Genomic DNA, 7130 nt, shown 5'->3' with positions numbered 1-7130 from the left:
TGAAAGAAAGAAGGAAATACAGTGAATTAATTTTCCTGACATTGGTTCCTGTTGTCACCAAAAAGACCAGCCCCCGGATTCATCCTTACCCCACAGAAGTCAGCCTATGCAAGGAAGAGTCTGTTGGCCAAGACTGGCTTAGAGACATGAGTATTGTGTCCATTCCTTACTGCTGAACATGAAACACATGTGAATGTCCCTCCTGAAAGTCCATATCCACCTACACCACGTAATGGGAACATTTGGCTTTAAGCTTCCAGGACTTGGAGAAATCAGAGGCCAGAAGGCCCTTTCAGAGGAGAGAAAAAAACTTTTAAAAAGGAGAACCTTGAACACAATCGCTGTTTAAAAATGTATTTACATCTTATTAAAATGGGAAAGTCAAGTACAGCACCAACGTTGGGATTGTACAATTTGTGAATGCAGGAGGACAGATATGGATGTGCAGCAGCCTTCAGAGCACAAACAACAGCTGTCCTAAAACCAGTGTAAGGACACTGCATTTTATCCTTCCTACTGTCCTTAACAGTAGCATGTATTGAAATATTGAAGGATTAATTTTATAGGAAATTTGTGTCTTTAAAACTTTTTCGTCAATTCTGTAAAAGAATTATTGGCTTCTATACACTAAAATACCTGAATAATGTACATGACTTTCCAATATAGCTTGCATTATGGTTAGCTTGCAATCTATGTACACGTAAACAATGTGTATATTCAAGAGGCATCTCACAGTGAACAAAAAATTATGCATCATGTATTTAATATCTAGTGTAGGTTCCTCTGTAAGCTGGAGGGAAAAAAATTGGCTTATGCCTAGAAAAAAAATATTCTGAACCCACCAAGAATAATTCGAAATGCATTTTATAAGAAGAAATTATGGGTACAAGAGACCATCTGTCTTTGGTTTTTTAAATGGTGCTTTTCAAAATGCAAGATGCCTAGCCTGAGTCTATTTTCTATTTTAAAATAATTATTGTGTTTTACTAAAAATTGGGTGAGGAAAATCTGAATTCCTCATCCTTCTTCTAAGATAGACAGGGACAGAAGGGGACTGGCACATTTGTGTGTAAATCAGGAGCAACTTCATCAAAGGAATTATTAATTTGGATAGAATGCAAAAAAAAAAAATTAAAAATCAGAGAACAAAACAATTGGATTTCTGAAGCAGCCTATGTTACAGCACCTCCCCACAGACTGACCATAACAAGTCTTATCAGTGTGCTTTCCCAATGTATTTGAGGGTAGCAGGTCTCTGCAACTGAAGTCAAATCTTCTAATATGACTTGATATTGCTCTGGCCTCTCCCTTCGACCAAGACTTTCAAATCTTATTCTGCAGCTTTGAGATCACTTTGCCAGCTCAGACAAGCATCTCTCCTGTTCCAGTGAGAAGGTGCTACCACTTGTCTTCTCAAACTTTAGAAAAGGATACACATCTGTAGCACAAACATCAGCAGGTGAAGAATCCACACAGATTAGAGAGGAAAGGGATGGGAAGACTGAATTAGAGGGAGGTGAAGCTGCTGTGCATGCTGTGCAAGGGCTTTCCCAGGAGACTTAGGCAGCCTCTGCTCTTCACCTGGTATAAATGTGGATGCTCAATATCAATTACAAAACAACAACACAACATGCAGAATTTCTGAAATATAAATTTGGTTCACATGGAAGACCTTGTCAGAACTTTTTTTAACTCCTGGTAATTGAATCTTGACACCACTGAGGTTTTCTTGACCGCTATCCCAGACTGGCCAACACTTCTCTCCAAAACAATCTCCTTTTGCTTGTCTTTGCTTTTCAAACTCAGTTGAGTGAAGAACCTAAAAATGCAGATTGTCAGAGAAACACAAACAATGTTGTCTTTCATATAGTCCATAGCTTACAGTACATTTGCCATATTTATCCAAGGACCAAAATTAGAGCCCATACCTAGCCAGATTCTCCTTGTTGTCAGTGCTCTCACCTCAGAATTCTTCAGGTCACATGAACACATCACTGAAATAAGTTTTCTTACTGGACAATTGGTTTTTCACATGCACAGCACAGTCACAACATCAGAGGAGAGTCTGATTGCATGGATTGAAGGCAGGAACTCCCACCGAGATCTAAAAAGGCAGTAACACCCACCAGAAATTTACTACAGTTATGATTCAGGATCCTGCCACCAATGTATTGGAATGTCTGGATATTTTAGCAGAGACATTCCAAGGGGGATACACTGTCAGAAATATCCAAAGGATTTCCACTAGCCAAGAAAAAGGAAGAAAATGCTTAAGGAGAGTATATTCCTGACTGCAGTCAAAATTACACGGTCATAGTTCTTAAAATTTTGAAATTGATCTCCCTTCTCCACCAGTGTAAGACTGGCCAGGAGAGAAGGATTCTTGAAGGTACATTAGAAGAAATGGAACTTGAAATGAAGTAGCTAATTTATGGCTAATGGCTGCTAATGATAGCAGCAAAATTGTGTGTTTATTGCAAACATTTAAAACTTTGAGGGCAGACATTTACAAAGGTGAGAGTCAATAGTGCCTTCATAAAGCTGGAAAGTAAATAGACATAAATGAGTATTAATGTTATGTTTAAAAGGGGAAAAACCCCAAAGTTATACTAATGCAGATGTAGAATAAGAAACAGCAATTGAAAAAATAATTAGGATAAAAGTGTGGCAGTTTAGTGGGATTGATTTGCTCTTTGAAAGTCAATAATAAAAAAAATCACTGCTTTGAAAAGGAAGGACAGGTTCACTAAAAGGCAAATGCTCATTACTTTTATTTTAAAAAGCATGCAAAATAATGAGGAAAAGTTGAAAGCTAGAGGTGTATTTTGGGGGAATATGTCATACCCTAGACATTAAATGGGAACAAAGACCACATGATTTCAAATTAGGACTTTTAGAGACATGAGATACATATTATATATCTCTTGGAAAAGGGATTTTATAGATCTTCCTTTAAATTTAGACCTTTGATATTTTCAAGTATTGAATATACCATCAGGAAAGGTTAGGAGCAATGTGCCAGCTTCACTGATATCATCCATTTCTATCTGATCAAGCCAGTAACAGATTGGACACAGATTGATCAGGATAAATTTGTATGGAGATCAGCTCTCCCTGGAAGAAAGCACTACGTGAAGTTAAACGTGGTTTCATGGTATTAGGAAAAAAATGCAAAAACAGAACAGGAAAGCAGAGAAATGCTTTGAGACAGTCAGAATTTGTAAATGAAGGAAGTGGTAAAAATGGTGCAGGAATTGCCCTAACACCAAGCACTGAACCTTTTGGGCACACTCTGCTCCCAGGGAGGAGCACTTTTCTATTGATTGCTGCAGGATAGCTGGACATGAACCTATCATTATTCCCCAGGAAATCATCCCAGCCCTTAATAATGTCAGCAAAGGAGACATGAGGACATGACATGCTCCTTGTGGCATGATTCTCCTCTCGGAGCACAGTGGGGATTTGGACTGAGGGTTTAATTTAGTGCCAGCTTGCACACAGCTCTCCCTAATAACTATCCAAGCGACCAGAGCATCCCAGGGCGGTGCCTCTTTAATTATAAAAGATGCTTTTCCAAAGACAAAAGAACTACGACCATCCACCCATTCCAAAATCCAAACCAGACTAGAACCTTGGAGAATTTACAATAAAATAAAACCATAATTCATTTTTAACAGATCAGTGCTCTGTCTTTTCAAGCTTTGTGTAGCTGCACATCATCCACTTCACCTTAATTTCACGATTATGTTACAGTTTACACCACTGTAATTGTCTCTCTGAAAAGAGACCCCAAAAAGAATCAGAAAGGCATCTCTTTACCCAGTGTACTGACTGTGCTTATTGATGTGAGGTGTAGAATCATTTGCATGACAGCTATCAAGATATTCTATAGCCAATTTATAATCTTCTGTTTTCATGGTGGAGATAAGCATTTTCATGAAAGAAGGCCAATTTATTTGACTGTGTGGATTTTTCACTTGGGGATGACAACTTTCCTTTTTGAAATGAAGACAAATGCAGACCCCCAAAAAAGAAAGGGAGAGAAAAACCCTCACAACTTGTGCTTCTCTGTGGAAGATGTTGAGAACTAGCACATTACGCAGCAGTCACAAGTGTGCAGACCTGTTCCTCATGCACAGTGTACACAAAGCAGCATTTGAGGTGATTGAATGGAGGAGAGCACAGGCGCACTCAGTACGTTCCTTCCTTTAACCACAGAATTTACTGCTTGTAGCAACAGCTAAGAGAAAAATTTAAATTGTGGTTTTTGCTGAAGTGCACCATTAACCAACAATTCTGCCATAAGAAAAACTGATTACATAAAGCATTGCAGCATAACAATATACATAATTAAGAAATTAAAAGGTAGTTAGGAAATCTCACTAAAACCTTGGTGGAATTAAGATAAACTTTTACAAATTGAGGAGCCAGCATTGAGACTGGAACAGTTTTCAGAGGGAGGGCAGTGTGTAGGATTGGGTATTGTAAGGCAATGCTCATCCATAACTCAGGAAATGTTTTTGGTGAGCCTCATGGGGCAGAGAGAGTGCCTTCCACCCTCAGGCCACAAGTCTCAAGTTTCACACACTACTCACAATAACTATAAAGAACACTGTTCAAAAGTATATTAAAAAAAAAGGAAAAAAGAAGCTCTATTTTTGCACCTCATATATTCCTGCAGTAACTCCCACAGTTCTGAAGGCATGGAATAACTGGTAGTTTCCTACAGGAGAAACCTTATGGGCTAAAAAAATATAGCGCAGATAATGACAACTTACTCCTTAACTAAATACTAACGTTTCCCTGCAGCCCTGTGAGAGGCTGGCAACAGTTGGGCAAGTTGAACACCAAAACTTGGATAAAATCACCGTGTGTTTGGTCCCTAGAAGGAAAAGTCACCTTTTGAGAAAGGCAACTGCTCTTGCTTTACTGTGGTGGGTCTTTTTGATGCTGGTAAACAGAATGAAAAATACTGAAGCAACACAAATCTCCTGAAGGTGCAAACCACTGCCAGATGAAACTCTGTGTTGTCTGCGTGGCACTTGGGTTGATGTTTGTAAAGAGATACTGTGAAAACACAAGTGAACTTGACCTTGCCCTTATCTTTGGACTTGCAAAATGATCTCTGCTGGAAACTTCCTCACATTTCCTTTCATGTGCCAGATCAAGACTGAGACCAATCAGATAAAGCAGCGTGCCTTGAAGGCTTGACTCACAGCTGTCCAGACAGTTAACCTTAGCCATGGAAGAAAAAAAACAATCAAACAATCTGTTTTCTTCACAGCCCTACAACTGCTGCATCACATGATGTGACACTAATTTCCCTACAGTGTACACTTTGAAGCTGACAAGTGTTAAGCTGTGATTAAAAATTCCAAATGAATGCAAGTACCTGTCACTCAGATGGATCCCTCTGTTGCACTGGTGACCACAGGAAAACAACCAGGGATCCACCTGCCCATTCATGTAGGAGGAAGGTGCTGCAGAGACTTAATTAGAGGGTGCAGCAGGTACCTTCCTCAGTAGATACAGGCTTGACTCACAATCAGCCTAAAAGAAAAACAGTTAGTTACTATATTATCTTTAGGATCAAGGATTAGACAGTAGACAAAAAAAAAAAAAACCCAAAAAAAACCAAAACAAAACAAAACCAAAAAAACCAAACCAAAACAACAAAAAACCCCCCCAAAAAACCCACAAAAAACCAACCCACCCAAACCCCTAAAATCACCATAGGAAATTTTGCACACCTGCTCCCAAAACTCACAGGTCTATCGTGATCAGTTTTATTACCTGGTTCAGGAAAATTGTTGTTTTATCAGTTAGTTTTCATTTCTCCATGAAAAACCTCTACCAAAACACTCTAATTGTAATAAATAAACAAGAAGTGTAATTGGACAACTTCAGTACCTGCAGGGGAATTGTGACTTTTGAAGTAACCTCATGTCAGACAAAAATGACAGCTCCTTCTAGACAGTATTTCTTTCAAAACTACACTTCAGCTAATTGCAAATGCTTTGAATATGCACTTACAATTAAACAAATATCTTGTGTCTTGTTAGCAGGACACAAGATTGAGCTATTTTAGCTTCTTTGATGAATCACTCATTCCAAAACCTTTTTAGAGTAATGAAAGTTTTTTAAGTAAAATGCAGCTGAACTGCAGAGCTTATTAAAGTGTATTAAACGGACAATCTAAACATTAAATACCAAGTGAACACACCAAGTAGAAACACTACAGATGATTTAAATCAAAAACCAAAAGCTAGAAAGCAAATAGAAAAATTCAAAACATTTTCAATAGCAGTTACAGCAAATATTCAAAACAGTTGTTTAGTCTAGATTAAATCCTTATTTGGGACATATTAGACCAAAAATGCCTTCTGATGTGCTGGCTTTCTTTCATGGAGGAACAGGAGGAACGTGGGAGAAGAACAATGGCATTTTCCTCTCAAACATTTACTTGTATGAGTAATTTTACCACATGAAGACTCCTGTTGAGTTTACCAGGACTATTTGTGTAAGGGCATGATTGTTCACAGGTTCTAAGCCATTAGAGGCTATTAACTCTCCTACATGGTAATAACATTATTTACATATTTATTCTCAATGAGCAGTCCCAGTCATTAAGAGGAAGTAAGGAAAGTATTTCACTGGACTATATATTTCTCAAAAGTACAGTTATTTAAATTATAGGTTGTCAAAGCCGCTATCAAGCAAGAAGTTGACGAAAAGCAAATCAGAAATTTGAAAGTCACTTCCATTTTTTTTTTCAGACTGTTTTTTTTTTTCTTTAAAATGGACCCAAAAGAAAGAGGGGAAAAAGTCCCTGATACAGGAAACATCTATAAATTGTGAACAGCCCTCTGATTATACTGCAGAAGCTTCAAGTGTAAAACAGTTCCTTTTCCCCTTCCCATACTGAAAATGTTACAACACAGACTCCTTTCCCTTGTTTTGACTTATAAAATTCCACATGGATTTTGATGAAAACAGGAGCTAAATAGTATAACATTTTACTCATAAATATGTAGAAAAAAACCCAGTGCTTTTCAGTGTCGCAACAATTTTCTTAAGTCATTATAAATACCCACATTAACATGGGCACAGGTTTCTCTACAGAGGGTATT

The 7130-nt window shown here is 38.0% G+C and overlaps 1 long non-coding RNA gene across 2 annotated transcripts; it reads right to left on the bottom strand.

The window, feature by feature from the left end:
• Positions 1–333: 333 nt before the first annotated feature.
• LOC136296887 (uncharacterized) lies at positions 334–6208 on the bottom strand. 2 transcript variants are annotated; one of them, XR_010723027.1, is made up of 5 exons: positions 5794–6208; positions 5393–5550; positions 1929–2104; positions 1673–1819; positions 334–1581 (listed from the first exon to the last, which is right to left on the bottom strand). It is a non-coding gene; the product is annotated as an uncharacterized lncRNA (long non-coding RNA). The 2 variants fall into 2 exon arrangements; XR_010723026.1 differs by having other exon boundaries at positions 334–1819.
• Positions 6209–7130: the final 922 nt, after the last annotated feature.

The sequence above is a fragment of the Chamaea fasciata genome, unplaced genomic scaffold (assembly GCF_029207755.1).
Source record: "Chamaea fasciata isolate MVZ Bird 193981 ecotype frontalis unplaced genomic scaffold, bChaFas1.0.hap1 SCAF_14, whole genome shotgun sequence".
NCBI lineage: Eukaryota > Metazoa > Chordata > Aves > Passeriformes > Sylviidae > Chamaea > Chamaea fasciata.
The sequence above is the reverse complement of the archived record's forward strand: the minus strand, read 5'-3'. Positions and strand labels throughout refer to the sequence as shown.